The sequence below is a fragment of the Oncorhynchus mykiss genome, chromosome 9 (genome assembly GCF_057628025.1).
Source record: "Oncorhynchus mykiss isolate SJ-2025 chromosome 9, ASM5762802v1, whole genome shotgun sequence".
In the NCBI taxonomy this organism is placed as follows: Eukaryota; Metazoa; Chordata; class Actinopteri; order Salmoniformes; family Salmonidae; genus Oncorhynchus; species Oncorhynchus mykiss.
In genome coordinates this window covers 4,847,093-4,864,669 of record NC_143030.1, presented here as the reverse complement: position 1 = coordinate 4,864,669, position 17,577 = coordinate 4,847,093, and the positions used below count along the sequence as shown (strand labels likewise).

Below are 17,577 nucleotides of genomic sequence, written 5' to 3'. Positions count from 1 at the left end.
GGTGATAGAGATCGTCTATTTACTTTTATAAACTGGGTGGTTCGAGCCCTGAATGCTGATTGGCTAACAGCCGTGGTATATCAGACCGTATGACAAAATGCATTTTTACTGCTCTAATTACGTTGGTAACCAGTTTATAATAGCAATAAGGCACCTCGGGGGTTTGTGGTATATCGCCAATATACCACGACTAAGGGCTGTATCCAGGCACTCCACGTTGCGTCGTGCTTCAGAACAGCCCTTTGTTGTGGTATATTGGTCATACACCACACCCACTTTTGCCTTATTGCTTAAATAAACCATCTCTGAGACCGTATTGTTCCTGTGGAAGTACTTCCTTAGCGTTACCATCTAAAGTCACCACGGAAAAACACTTCCTTAGCGTTAGCATCAACTCTCACTGTATTGTCACTGTGGAATCACTTCCTTAGCATTACCATCTAAAGTCACCACGGAAAAACACTTCCTTAGCATTAGCATCAACTCTCACTGCCATAAAGATCCCATGTTCCCTGTGGGAACACTTCCTTAGCATGATTACCCTCGCTGGTGGACTCCATCCTAGAGGAGGTGTTGACCGTGTCTCCAAACAGACAGTAGCGAGGCATCTTGGTCCCGACCACACCGGCTACCACTGGACCTGCAGGGAGGGAGGGGGGGCAAGAGGGTGGGTGTGTGTCTGCATGCGTGCAATCCTGAGTGTGTGTGTGTGCGTGTGTGTGTGTTACCTGAGTGTATCCCAGCCCGTATCTGTAGTTGTGTGTGTGTGTGTGCGTGTGTGTGTGTGTTACCTGAGTGTATCCCAGCCTGTATCTGTGTGTGTGTGTGTGTGTGTGTGTGTGTGTGTGTTACCTGAGTGTATCCCAGCCCGTATCTGTAGTTGTGTGTTGGGTTTGTGTGGTATCCTGAAGGTCCGACACACTCCGACCAGGTCCAGAGCCATGCTGGAAATCTCTGCTGCGTGCTGAATCCCATTCTCCCTGGGTATCCCAGACACCACCATGTCTACACACACACACATTGTTATTCAGTCATCTGCATGCTAGATCCCATCCTCCCTGGGTATCCCAGACACCACCATGTCTACACACACACACATTGTTATTCAGTCATCTACATGCTAGATCCCATCCTCCCTGGGTATCCCAGACACCACCATGTCTACACACACACACACATTGTTATTCAGTCATCTGCATGCTAGATCCCATCCTCCCTGGGTATCCCACATTAACATCACACAGATATACTGGGAGTTTTACTGTAACCACGGTGATATACTCACAGGCATCGCCTATGGTCTCCACCTTGTACACGTCATAGTTGTCAATGATGTCATCAAAAGTCGTGTAGAGCTTATTGAGGAAGTCGACCACTTGGTAAGGAGTACTGGTGCTGGAGAGGTGGGTGAACCCTACGATGTCACTACACACACACACACACACACACACACTGAGTACTGGTGCTGGACTGGTGGGTGAACCCTGCCATGTTACTACATACAGTATAGAGAGAATCATAGGTAAAGGTAAGAGTTAGATTTAGAGTTAGGATTAGAGATATAGTTAGCCTCAGTCCTCAATTCTAGTCTCTGTCTGTCTGTCTGTCTGTCTGTCTGTCTGTCTGTCTGTCTGTCTGTCTGTCTGTCTGTCTGTCTGTCTGTCTGTTTGTCTGTCTGTCTGTATGTCTGTCTGTATGTCTGTCTGTCTGTCTGTCCCCTCTCTCTCTCACCCCTTTCCCTCTCTGTCTCCCCCTTCCCTTCCTTCATTATCTCTCTCACCTGAAGAAGACAGTAGCGCTCACATAACTCTGGGCCTGCAATGGTTTCCCCTGCCTCAGATCGTCAGCTACCTGCTTCGGGAGCATACCTGCACACACACACACACACACACCACACTATCAATGAGCAACAGAGGAAAAACTCTCCCCAAAATGGCTTCCACTCAATGGGGAATGATAACAGATTAGATCCAAGATGGCGTTCGTACTGTAGAGCAGTCGGTCAGTCTTCTGTTTCTCATGCATCAAATCCTGGGTCCTCTCTGCTACCAGGACCTCCAGGTGCTTACTGTATTTCTCCATCTACACACACACACACACACACACACACACACACACACACACACACACACACACACAGGCTGAAAGGGTTGTTTCATGGTTGTGGTTGGGGTTAGTTTGTTGTAACATTGTGTGGAGTTTCTGATAACTTTTGAAAAGGTTGCTACTGGGTTGTGCGAACGTCTTTGTAACATTGTGTGAAGGTCGTTTTAAAGTTGTGTAAACGTTGCTGTAATGTCGCCTCTAGGTCGTACCAGGTTCATCATCATGTCCACAGGGCTAACTTTATTGGGGTTGATCCGGTAGACGAACTTCCTGATCTGCTCGAAGGTGGGCCGGTGGACTGGGTTATGAGACCGGCACCTTCTGATGAGCTACGGCAACACGGAGGGGACACACAACACACACAACTCCCACAGTCATCTATATCAGACACTCGGGGAATAAACCTCCTTACTTCCATGTACTCTGCAGGACACACACACGCACCCTTCCCCTCCGTACCTCCACGTACTCTGCAGGACAGGGACAGGTGTTGTCGGCCTTGCCGGAGATTAGTTCTGGGAGTGGGGGGCACCAAGCACTCTCGAGAGAACTGTCCTCAACCTGGGGAGGGAGAGAGAGAGAGGGGGAGAGAGAGAGGGAGGGAGAGGGAGAGGGGGAAGGGGAGGGAGAGGGGAGAGGGAGAGGGGGGGGAGGGAGGGAGGGAGGGAGGAAGTTACGGGGTGGGAAGGAAAGAGATGGTGAAAATACATCTAACTAATGGTTCATAGAAAGGAACTTTGTATGAATGGAGGGTGAATGGGGGGTGAATGGGGGGTGAATGGAGGGTAAATGGAGGGTGAATGGATGATGAATGGAGGGTAAATGGGGGGTGAATGGAGGGTGAATGGGGGTTAATGTAGGGTGAATGGATGATGAATGGAGGGTGAATGGATGGTAAATGGGGGGTGAATGGAGGGTAAATGGGGGGTGAATGGATGGTAAATGGGGGGTAAATGGGGGTAAATGGGGTGTGAATGGGAGTGAATGGAGGGTGAATGGGGGGTGAATGGAGGGTGAATGGGGGGTAAATGGAGGGTGAATGGGGGTTAATGGAGGGTGAATGGATGATGAATGGAGGGTAAATGGGGGTGAATGGAGGGTACATGGGGGGTGAATGGATGGTGAATGGGGGGTGAATGGAGGGTGAATGGGGGGTGAATGGAAGGTGAATGGATGATGAATGGATGATGAATGGGGGGTGAATGGAGGGTGAATGGGGGGTGATGGATGGTGAATGGAGGGTGAATGGAGGGTAAATGGGGATGAATGGAGGGTACATGGGGGGTGAATGGATGGTGAATGGGGGGTGAATGGAGGGTAAATGGGGGGTGAATGGAGGGTGAATGGATGATGAATGGTGGGTGAATGGGGGTAAATGGGGTGTGAATGGGAGTGAATGGAGGGTGAATGGGGGGTGAATGGAGGGTGAATGGGGGTAAATGGAGGGTGAATGGGGGTTAATGGAGGGTGAATGGATGATGAATGGAGGGTAAATGGGGGTGAATGGAGGGTACATGGGGGGTGAATGGATGGTGAATGGGGGGTGAATGGAGGGTGAATGGGGGGTGAATGGAGGGTGAATGGATGATGAATGGATGATGAATGGGGGGTGAATGGAGGGTGAATGGGGGGTGATGGATGGTGAATGGAGGGTGAATGGATGATGAATGGAGGGTAAATGGGGGTGAATGGAGGGTACATGGGGGGTGAATGGATGGTGAATGGGGGGTGAATGGAGGGTAAATGGGGGTGAATGGAGGGTGAATGGATGATGAATGGTGGGTGAATGGAGGGTGAATGGGGGGTGAATGGAGGGTGAATGGGGGGTGAATGGAGGGTGAATGGGGGGTGATGGATGGTGAATGGAGGGTGAATGGATGATTAATGGAGGGTAAATGGGGGTGAATGGAGGGTAAATGGGGGGTAAATGGATGGTGAATGGGGGGTGAATGGAGGGTAAATGGGGGGTGAATGGAGGGTGAATGGATGATGAATGGTGGGTGAATGGAGGGTGAATGGATGATGAATGGATGATGAATGGGGGGTGAATGGAGGGTGAATGGGGGGTGATGGATGGTGAATGGAGGGTGAATGGGGGGTGAATGGAGGGTGAATGTTGTCAGCTGGTATTATACATGGTAGCCCGGTTTGCTACTCAACAGAAACACACACACACACACACAGTACACACAGAGTACACACACACACCTACATGCCCCTTAAACAGTACACACACACACACACAAACACACACACACACACACACACACACAAACACACACCTACATGCCCCTTAAACAGTACACACACACACACACACACACACACACACACACACATAAACACACACATACATGCCCCTTAAACAGTATAAACATAAACACACACACACACGCACACACACACACACACACAAACACACACCAACATGCCCCTTAAACAGTACACACACACATCCACACATTCCTCCTCCAACATCCACCTACCGGGACAGGGTCACTGCGAGTCGCTATCTCCAGCAGAATTATAGAGTAGCTGGAAAGAGATCAACAAGTTCATAGATACTTGAGTGAAAGTGTGTGTGGGTGCGTGGGTGCGTGTGTGTGTGTGTGTGTGTTTGTGTGTGTGTGTGTGTGTCACCTGAAGACGTCCCCGGGCAGGGTCGGTTCCTGGTTGGATGTTTGGCACTCAGGAGGCGTGTACACCTCTCTCAGTCTCATCTGATAGGATGACAGGGGTTCCGCTGCATCCTCCCTTCGATAGATGGTCAGACAGTAATCTGGAAAGAGGTTAGGTTCAGACCAGCATTTGCTCTACCTTGCCTAGAGTGATAGATGGTGGGAGTTGTAGTTTTGTGACTATCAGATGGTGGGAGTTGTAGTTTTGTGACTATCAGATGGTGGGAGTTGTAGTTTTGTGACTATCAGATGGTGGGAGTTGTAGTTTTGTGACTATCAGATGGTGGGAGTTGTAGTTTTGTGACTATCAGATGGTGGGAGTTGTAGTTTTGTGACTATCAGATGGTGGGAGTTGTAGTTTTGTGACGATCAGATGGTGGGAGTTGTAGTTTTGTGACAATCAGATGGTGGGAGTTGTAGTTTTGTGACTATCAGATGGTGGGAGTTGTAGTTTTGTGACGATCAGATGGTGGGAGTTGTAGTTTTGTGACTATAATATTGGTCTTTAAGCCAGTCTAGCTCAATCGAAAACTGATAAAATGTTTGAAATGACTTCAAATAGTATTTGAACCCAGGCCTGGCTAGGTTAAAAGTCAGAGGTGAGGTCATTGATTATAGGGTAAAGGTCAGGGGTTAAAGGTTACCAGGGATGTTGCAGACCAGGCGGGCAGGTTTTACAGTGTACAGGCTAGGGATTATTATAGGTCAGGGGGTAAAGGTCAGGGGTTAAAGGTTACCAGTGATCTTGCAGACCAGACGGGCAGGTTTTACAGTGTACAGGCTAGGGATTATTACAGGTCAGGGGTTAAAGGTTACCAGTGATCTTGCAGACCCAGCGGTCATCCAGAACACAGTTGAGTGATTTGAGGCGGCCATGACAGATCCTGTGTTGGTGGAGGTAGGACATTCCTCTGGCTATATCTGTAGCAAAGGAGAACCTGCAACACACAGTGAGGTCAAGGGTCAGAGGTAGGACATTCCTCGGGCTATATCTGTAGCAAAGGAGAACCTGCAACACACAGTGAGGTCAAGGGTCAGAGGTAGGACATTCCTCGGGCTATATCTGTAGCAAAGGAGAACCTGCAACACACAGTGAGGTCAAGGGTCAGAGGTAGGACATTCCTCGGGCTATATCTGTAGCAAAGGAGAACCTGCAACACACAGTGAGGTCAAGGGTCAGAGGTAGGACATTCCTCTGGCTATATCTGTAGCAAAGGAGAACCTGCAACACACAGTGAGGTCAAGGGTCAGAGGTAGGACATTCCTCTGGCTATATCTGTAGCAAAGGAGAACCTGCAACACACAGTGAGGTCAAGGGTCAGAGGTAGGACATTCCTCTGGCTATATCTGTAGCAAAGGAGAACCTGCAACACACAGTGAGGTCAAGGGTCAGAGGTAGGACATTCCTCTGGCTATATCTGTAGCAAAGGAGAACCTGCAACACACAGTGAGGTCAAGGGTCAGAGGTAGGACATTCCTCTGGCTATATCTGTAGCAAAGGAGAACCTGCAACACACAGTGAGGTCAAGGGTCAGACGTAGGACATTCCTCGGGCTATATCTGTAGCAAAGGAGAACCTGCAACACACAGTGAGGTCAAGGGTCAGAGGTAGGACATTCCTCGGGCTATATCTGTAGCAAAGGAGAACCTGCAAATCAAATCAAATGTATTTATATAGCCCTTCGTACATCAGCTGATATCTCAAAGTGCTGTACAGAAACCCAGCCTAAAACCCCAAACAGCAAGCAATGCAGGTGTAGAAGCACGGTGGCTAGGAAAAACTCCTTAGAAAGGCCAGAACCTAGGAAGAAACCTAGAGAGGAACCAGGCTCACGAAACCTGCAATACAAACACAGTGAGGTCAAGGGTTAGATGTCAGGGGTCAAGGGTCTGGGGTAAAGGTTAGGGAACCCCCACACAAGAGGTCAGGGGTTAGGACATCCACTTGAATCCCCAGTTGAGAGGTGTGTGTGTGTGTGTGTGTGTGTGTGCGTGTGCGTGTGTGTGTTTGTGTACAGTACCTGAATCCCCAGTTGAGAGGTATCTCATCGTTCATCAGGACATCATTCAGGCTTCCTTTAGGACAGTACTCTGTGATGATGGCTACGTTAGGAATCTCCACACAACCTCCAAAGAACTTGCACAGGTTAGGGTGGTCCAGCTCCCTATTGGACAGAGGTTAGAGGTCAGAGAACTAACAGGTTAGGGTGGTCCAGCTCCCTATTGGACAGAGGTTAGAGGTCAGAGAACTAACAGGTTAGGGTGGTCCAGCTCCCTATTGGACAGAGGTTAGAGGTCAGAGAACTAACAGGGTCGGGTGGTCCAGTTCCCTATTGGACAGAGGTTAGAGGTCAGAGAACTAACAGGGTCGGGTGGTCCAGTTCCCTATTGGACAGAGGTTAGAGGTCAGAGAACTAACAGGGTCGGGTGGTCCAGCTCCCTATTGGACAGAGGTTAGAGAATATAAAATGAGAGCTTGCTAGTCCTCCCATATTATTATCTAAATTATAGATCTCAAGTACTTTTCTTTACTTAAATAAATAACATTCCACCAGCTACATGTAATACTAATACTGTCCTGATGACCTGTTGACCTCTACTGTCCTGATGACCTATTGACCTCTACTGTCCTGATGACCTGTTGACCTCTACTGTCCTGATGACCTGTTGACCTCTACTGTCCTGATGACCTGTTGACCTCTACTGTCCTGATGACCTGTTGACCTCTACTGTCCTGATGACCTGTTGACCTCTACTGTCCTGATGACCTGTTGACCTCTACTGTCCTGATGACCTGTTGACCTCTACTGTCCTGATGACCTGTTGACCTCTACTGTCCTGATGACCTGTTGACCTCTACTGTCCTGATGACCTGTTGACCTCTACTGTCCTGATGACCTGTTGACCTCTACTGTCCTGATGACCTGTTGACCTCTACTGTCCTGATGACCTGTTGACCTCTACTGTCCTGATGACCTGTTGACCTATACTGTCCTGATGACCTCTACTGTCCCCATCTGACCTGTTGACCTCTACTGTCCTGATGACCTGTTGACCTCTACTGTCCTGATGACCTGTTGACCTCTACTGTCCTGATGACCTGTTGACCTATACTGTCCTGATGACCTGTTGACCTCTACTGTCCTGATGACCTGTTGACCTCTACTGTCCTGATGACCTGTTGACCTCTACTGTCCTGATGACCTGTTGACCTCTACTGTCCTGATAACCTGTTGACCTCTATTGTCCCCACCTGACTTGTTGACCTCTATTGTCCCCACCTGACCTGTTGACCTCTATTGTCCCCACCTGACCTGTTGACCTCTATTGTCCCCACCTGACCTGTTGACCTGTTGATCTCTATTGTCCCCACCTGACTTGTTGACCTCTATTGTCCCCACCTGACCTGTTGACCTGTTGACCTCTACTGTCCCCATCTGACCTATTGACCTCTATTGTCCCCACCTGACTTGTTGACCTCTATTGTCCCCACCTGACCTGTTGACCTCTATTGTCCCCATCTGACCTGTTGACCTCTATTGACCCCATCTGACCTGTTGACCTCTATTGTCTCCACTTGACCTGATGACCTCTTTTTCCCCACCTGACCTGTTGACCTCTATTGTCCCTACCTGACCCGTTGACCTCTATTGTCCCCACCTGACTTGTTGACCTCTATTGTCCCCACCTGACCTGTTGACCTCTATTGTCCCCACCTGACCTGTTGACCTCTATTGTCCCCACCTGACCTGTTGACCTGTTGATCTCTATTGTCCCCACCTGACTTGTTGACCTCTATTGTCCCCACCTGACCTGTTGACCTGTTGACCTCTACTGTCCCCATCTGACCTATTGACCTCTATTGTCCCCACCTGACTTGTTGACCTCTATTGTCCCCACCTGACCTGTTGACCTCTATTGTCCCCATCTGACCTGTTGACCTCTATTGACCCCATCTGACCTGTTGACCTCTATTGTCTCCACTTGACCTGATGACCTCTTTTTCCCCACCTGACCTGTTGACCTCTATTGTCCCTACCTGACCCGTTGACCTCTATTGTCCCCACCTGACTTGCTTGACCTCTATTGTCCCCACCTGACTTGCTTGACCTCTATTGTCCCCACCTGACTTGCTTGACCTCTCGTCTGATGGTCTTGGACAGAGAAAAGGTCTTGGTCTGAATCCGCTTGATGGCCACCGTCCTTCCATCACTAGAGGAGAGGACCAACAGGTTTACTAGAGAATCAACAGGTATACTATAGGACTAACAGGTATACTATAGGATTAACAGGTATACTATAGGATTAACATGTATACTGTAGAATCAACAGGTATACGATATATAAGAACTACTAATGATTATAGGATACAAATACTACCAGTATATACAATACTACCAATATATACAATACTACCAATATATACAATACTACCAATATATACAAATACTACCAATATATACAATACCACCAATATTTACAATACTACCGATATATACAATACTACCAATATATACAAATACTACCAATATATACAATACTACCAATATATACAAAAACTACCAATATTTACAATACTACCAATATTTACAATACTACCAGTATATACAATACTACCAATATATACAATACTACCAATATTTACAATACTACCAATATTTACAATACTACCAGTATATACAATACTACCAATATATACAATACTACCAATATATACAAATACTACCAATATATACAATACTACCAATATATACAATACTACCAATATATACAAATACTACCAATATATACAATACTACCAATATATACAATACTACCAATATATACAAATACTATCAATATATACAAATACTACCAATATATACAATACTACCAATATAGAAATACTACCAATATATACAATACTACCAATATTTACAATACTGCCAATATATACAATACTACCAATATTTACAATACTACCAGTGTATACAATACTACCAATATATACAAATACTACCAATATATACAAATACTACCAATATATACAATACTACCAATATATACAAATACTACCAATATATACAATACTACCAATATATACAAATACTACCAATATATACAATACTACCAATATATACAAATACTACCAATATTTACAATACTACCAGTATATACAATACTACCAATACATACAATACTACCAATATATACAAATACTACCAATATATACAATACTACCAATATATACAAATACTACCAATATATACAATACTACCAATATATACAATACTACCAATATATACAAATACTACCAATATATACAATACTACCAATATATACAAATACTACCAATATATACAATACTACCAATATATACAAATACTACCAATATTTACAATACTACCAGTATATACAATACTACCAATACATACAATACTACCAATATATACAAATACTACCAATATATACAATACTACCAATATATACAAATACTACCAATATATACAATACTACCAATATATACAATACTACCATTATATACAATACTACCAATATTTACAATACTACCAGTATATACAATACTACCAATATATACAATACTACCAATATATACAAATACTACCAATATATACAATACTACCAATATTTACAATACTACCAGTATATACAATACTACCAATATATACAATACTACCAATATATACAAATACTACTAATATATACAATACTACCAATATATACAATACTACCAATATATACAAATACTACCAATATATACAATACTACCAATATATACAAAAACTACCAATATATACAATACTACCATTATATACAATACTACCAATATATACAAATACTACCAATATATACAAATACTACCAATATATACAATACTACCATTATATACAATACTACCAATATTTACAATACTACCAATATATACAATACTACCAATATATACAAATACTACCAATATATACAATACTACCAATATATACAATACTACCAATATATACAAAAACTACCAATATATACAATACTACCAATATATACAATACTACCATTATATACAATACTACCAATATATACAAATACTACCAATATTTACAATACTACCAATATATACAATACTACCAATATTTACAATACTACCAATATGTACAATACTGCCAATATATACAATACTACCAATATTTACAATACTACCAATATTTACAATACTACCAGTATATACAATACTACCAATATATACAATACTACCAATATATACAAATACTACCAATATATACAATACTACCAATATATACAAATACTATCAATATATACAAATACTACCAATATATACAATACTACCAATATAGAAATACTACCAATATATACAATACTACCAATATTTACAATACTGCCAATATATACAATACTACCAATATTTACAATACTACCAGTATATACAATACTACCAATATATACAAATACTACCAATATATACAAATACTACCAATATATACAATACTACCAATATATACAAATACTACCAATATATACAATACTACCAATATATACAAATACTACCAATATATACAATACTACCAATATATACAAATACTACCAATATATACAATACTACCAATATATACAAATACTACCAATATATACACTACTACCAATATATACAAATACTACCAATATATACAAATACTACCAATATATACAAATACTACCAATATATACAGCTATACTGAGGAGAACAGCATGATCAAGATGTGTGTGGGTGTGTGTGTGTTACAGAGACTCAGTATGTTCCGGTGTGTGTGTATGTGTGTGTTTCAGACACACTCACTATATCCCGGTGTGTGTGAACAGTTGTTTGCGTGAGTTAGCCTGGGTTGTGTGTGTTACAGAGACTCAGTATGTCCCGGTGTGTGTGTATGTGTGTGTTTCAGACACACTCACTATATCCCGGTGTGTGTGAACAGTTGTTTGCGTGAGTTAGCCTGGGTTGTACAGGAGCTGAGAGCAGTGACACAGCTGGCGTTGGAATCACTGTTAGCAATAGGGGCAGACAGGATACTGCCCATAGTAGTCCTGGCTATCTGGTCTGGTGGGGAGGAGGAGAGAGAAGAGAGGAGAGGGAGGGAGGAGAGAGGAGAGCAGGAGGAGGAGAGAGAAGAGAGGGGAGGGAGGGAGGGAGGAGAGAGAGAGAGAGAGAGAGAGAGAGAGAGAGAGAGAGAGAGAGAGAGAGAGAGAGAGAGGGAGAGGGAGAGGGAGAGGGAGAGAGAGGGGAGGGAGGGTGGGAGGGAGCGAGGTAGAGAGAGAGAAGAGAGGGGAGGGATGGAGGGAGGGAGGGAGGGAGGGAGAAGAGAGAGGGGAGGGAGGGAGAGAGAGGGGAGGGAGAGAGGGAGTAGAGAGGAGAGCAGGGGGGAGGAGGAGAGAAATAGAGTGGAGGGGGGAGGGAGGAGAGAGAGAGAGAGAGAGAGAGAGAGAGAGAGAGAGAGAGAGAGAGAGAGAGAGAGAGAGAGAGAGGGAGGGAAGGAAGAGAGGAGAGCAGGGGGAGGGGTGAGTGGGAGGAGAGAAAAAGAGTGGAGGGAGGAGAGAGGAGAGAGAGAGAGAGAGAGAGAGAGAGGGAGGGAGGGAAGAGAGGAGAGCAGGGGGAGGGGTGAGTGGGAGGAGAGAAAAAGAGTGGAGGGAGGAGAGAGGAGAGAGAGAGAGAGAGAGAGAGAGAGAGAGAGAGAGAGAGAGAGAGAGAGAGAGAGAGGGAGGGAAGGAAGAGAGGAGAGCAGGGGGAGGGGTGAGTGGGAGGAGAGAAAAAGAGTGGAGGGAGGAGAGAGGAGAGAGAGAGAGAGAGAGAGAGAGAGGGAGGGAGGGAAGAGAGGAGAGCAGGGGGAGGGGTGAGTGGGAGGAGAGAAAAAGAGTGGAGGGAGGAGAGAGAGAGAGAGAGAGGGGAGGGAGGTTAACAGTGTTAGAATATAATCAACATAAATAACAAATTGAAAAATACAGAAGAGTTTTAATATCTATTTGACACATATAGAATAGTATAGCAGTACCATGTTTAATCTGCCTGATATATATTATAGTAGTACCATGTTTAATCTGCCTGATATATATTATAGTAGTACCATGTTTAATCTGCCTGATATATATTATAGCAGTACCATGTTTAATCTGCCTGATATATATTATAGTAGTACCATGTTTAATCTGCCTGATATATATTATAGCAGTACCGTGTTTGATCTGCCTGAAGTCAATGATCCAGCTCTCATCCCAAAGCATCCTCTGTTTCTGGTATTTAAACCACTGAAGAAGAAGAGATGAGTACACACAACAACATCAACTTTATTTTGTGTATGTGTGTGTGTGTGTGTGTGTGTGTGTGTGTGTGTTTGTGTGTGTGTGTGTGTGTGTGTGTGTGTGTGTGTGTGTGTGTGTTTGTGTGTGTGTGTGTGTGTGTGTGTGTGTGTGTGTGTGTGTGTGTGTGTGTGTGTGTGTGTGTGTGTGTGTGTGTGTGTGTGTGTGTGTGTGTGTGTGTGTGTGTGTGTGTGTGTGTGTGTTCAGTTCAGTTAAATAGTGTAATTCGAAACAAGAAAACAACAACGTTTGATTTTACTGAATGTTCAAGAGAGAGATTAAATAAATAAATACTGCAGTCAGTAAATAAATAAATGGATAATAATACTACTGTAAATACATGAATAAATGAATGAATACTAAAATAAATAAATAAATACTATAGTAAATAAATAAATACTATAGTAAATAAATACTTACTGTAGTAAATAAATAAATACTGCAGTCAGTAAATAAATAAATGGATAATAATACTACTGTAAATACATGAATAAATGAATGAATACTAAAATAAATAAATAAATACTATAGTAAATAAATAAATACTGTAGTAAATAAATACATAAATAAATAAATACTATAATGACTAAATAAATACTGTAGTAAATAAATAAATAAATAAATACTGTAGTAAATAAATAAATAAATGAATAAATAAATACTATAGTAAATAAATAAATAAATAAATACTATAGTAAATAAATAAATAAATAAATACTATAGTAAATAAATAAATACTATAATGAATAAATAAATAATATAGTAAATAAATAAATAATATAGTAAATAAATAAATACTGTAGTAAATAAATAAATACTATAATGAATAAATAAATACTATAGTAAATAAATATTATAGTAAATAAATACATAAATAACTACTATAGTAAATAAATAAATACCGTAGTAAATAAATAAATAAATATTATAGTAAATAAATAAATACTATAATGAATAAATAAATACTGTAATAAATAAATATTATAGTAAATAAATAAATACCGTAGTAAATAAATAAATACATATTATAGTAAATAAATAAATATTATAGTAAATTACTAAATATTATAGTAAATAAATAAATACTATAATGAATAAATAAATACTATAGTAAATACATAAATACTGTAGTAAATAAATAAATAAATACTATAGTAAATTAATAAATAAATACTATAGTAAATAAATAAATACTATAGTAAATTAATAAATAAATACTATAGTAAATAAATAAATACTATAGTAAATAAATAAATACCGTAGTAAGTAAATAAATAAATACTATAGTAAATTAAGTAATAAATACTATAGTAAATTAAGAAATAAATACTATAGTAAATTAAGAAATAAATACTATAGTAGGTGACTGTTAAAGTAACGGAGTGGTAGTATTTTGTTTTTTACGTAGCTGCTGTCCACTCTACCTACTCACTCTGCTGTCCACTCTACCTACTCACTCTGCTGTCCACTCTACCTACTCACTCTGCTGTCCACTCTGCTGTCCACTCTACCTACTCACTCTGCTGTCCACTCTGCCTACTCACTCTGCTGTCCACTCTGCTGTCCACTCTACCTACTCACTCTGCTGTCCACTCTACCTACTCACTCTGCTGTCCACTCTACCTACTCACTCTGCTGTCCACTCTACCTACTCACTCTGCTGTCCACTCTACCTACTCACTCTGCTGTCCACTCTACCTACTCACTCTGCTGTCCACTCTACCTACTCACTCTGCTGTCCACTCTACCTACTCACTCTGCTGTCCACTCTACCTACTCACTCTACTGTCCACTCTGCTGTCCACTCTACCTACTCACTCTGCTGTCCACTCTACAGTGTTCCCATTTCCCCCTCATTGACATTGAGAGAAATTTGTGTTGTACATTAAAGATCTGGTCAACATGTTCAAACTATAAATGACATGCCTCAAGTGTGATGTCATGTTATTTATTCAGGAGGGGTATTAGCCTACATGCAGCTCTCATACAAGATACATGATCGACATGTTGGTATAAACGTTGTTGTCTGTTGTAACTGTATTGCAGACAGACAGGCAGTCTATCATGTTTTGAGGCAGCAAATCAGATGGCAATTCTACTGTTAGTCCACTTGCTCAAAGTAGTCCGAATTAATCTACGATAAACGCAAGAAATCTGTCATTAATTTTAACGTTTTTGCAGAGGAGATCTTAGTCGCACAATTTTACAACAGGCACTTAATTGAAGAATCCCAACTGTTGACCAATCGCCGACGAGGGGGTGTAGACCTCAGCTAACGACTTCGGCTTGCCTGAACAGTCGAAAGAACCCTTGTTGACAAAAGTCACAAAATGTATTTTTCCCGAAGTGTTCCGGAGAGTTCCGAAGTGTTTGGGCTGGGAAACATGTGGCCTTAATAGTTGACAGTCTCATCTTAAAAATAAACCACGAATCCCCTTGTGACAAGGAAAATGGAAGCTTTGTTGTGTACAAAAAAAGACATGTTAATTGTTAAATACATTTCTAGCCTGTCTATCTGTGGGTAACAGGGTTGATGTGTTGTGCTCGACTCGCTCAGTTTTCCACCACAAAACACCAGGTAATGGTTTTAAAGAGTACCACCAGCTGACCTGCTTTTATATATTTTACATATTTATATATCATATCTTTTACTATTTCACTAAAAGATATTCAATGTTTCTTTTATCAAAAATATCTAAAAAGTAAGTTTCACCATATTTTTTTAATGTTTTATTTGTTTATTTAACCTTTATTCAATTAACTAGGCATTAACTGGAGAGTTCAGGTCATGGAACGGGGTTGACCTTTTAAATAAGGAACAGACGTTCGTCTGTCCCCATAGGAGAACAGCTATATTATCCTATTAGCCAAAGAACCCTTTAATATTCTAAGATTCTAAGATTCTAAGATTCTAAGATTCTAAGATTCTAAGAATCTAAGATTTCTTCTTTCTGCCTTGCACATGTATTCATCCCCCTTGGTGTTTTTCCTATTTTGTTGCATTACAACCTGTAATTTAAATTGATTTTAATTTGGATTTCATGTAATGGACATGCACAAAATAGTCCAAATTGTCACATTCTGACCTTAGTTCCTTTGTTATGTCTTTGTTTTAGTATGGTCAGGGCGTGAGTTGGGGTGTGGTAGTCTATGTTCTTTTTTCTATGTTGTGTTTATGTGTTTGGCCTAGTATGGTTCTCAATCAGAAACATGTGTCGTTCGTTATCTCTGATTGAGAATCATACTTAGGTAACCTTTTCTCACCTGTGTTTTGTGGGTGATTATTTTCTGTTTTAGTGTTTTACCTTACAGGACTGTTTCAGGTTTTCGTTTATTTTCACGTTGTTATTTTGTATTTTCAAGTGGTCAGTAAAATAAATCATCATGAACACATACCTCGCTGCGCATTGGTCCGACATTTCATACTCCTCGTCAGAGGAGGACAAAGAATTCCGTTACACAAATTGGTAAAGTGAAACGAAAAAAATAACTTGTTTAAATTTTTTTTTTTTTAATTAATAAACAGGAAAGCAGTGTGTGTATATGTATATCACTCACTTTGCTATGAAGCTCCTAAAACAAACAGAGTTTAATGGCTGTGATAGAAAAAACTCAGGATGTGTCAACAGTATTGTAGTTACTCCACAATACTAATTTTAAATGACAGAGTGAACAAAAGGAAGCCTGTACAGAATAAACATATTCCAAAACATGCATCCTGTTTGCAATAACGCACCAAAGTAAAACTGAAAAAAAATGTGGCAAAGAAATTTAATTATTGTCCTGAATACAAAACCGATATGTTTGGGGCAAATCCAACACATCACTGAGTAAAACTCTCCATATTTTCAATGATGGTGGTGGCTGCATCATGTTATGGGTATGCTTGTCATCGGCAAAGTCTAGGGAGTTTTGAGGGGTTATAAAAAGAACGGCATAGAGCTAAATCCCAGAGGAAAACCTGGTTCAGTCTGCTTTCCAACAGACACTGGGAGATGAATTCACCTTTCAGCAGGACAGTAACCTAAAACACAAGGCCAAATCTTCACTGGATTTGCACTTCAGCGAGTCTTTATCCATATAAAACATGTGGCCTATATTAAAGGTCACCGCATTTAATATAACAGGCTTTTCAAAATGCAATATTGGTGCACCATTAATACCAAAGCGACGGAAAAGGAACTCTATGAGTGGAAGGACCCAGATCTTTACAGTCACCAGTCTAACACCCCTTACTGTCTTTACTGTCACCAGGCTAACACCCCTTACTGTCTTTACTGTCACCAGGCTAACACCCCTTACTGTCTTTACTGTCACCAGGCTAACACCCCTTACTGTCTTTACTGTCACTGTGTGTGTGTGTGTGTGTATGTGTGTGTGTGTGTGTGTGTGTGTGTGTGTGTGTGTGTGTGTGTGTGTGTGTGTGTGTGTGTGTGTGTGTGTGTGTGCGTCTCACCGT

General features: G+C 41.6%; 1 pseudogene; it reads right to left on the bottom strand.

Annotated features, from left to right (window-relative positions):
* Nucleotides 1–537: 537 nt before the first annotated feature.
* LOC149980716 (atrial natriuretic peptide receptor 2-like) overlaps nt 538–17,577 on the bottom strand; it is a 62,067-nt pseudogene continuing 45,027 nt past the window's right edge.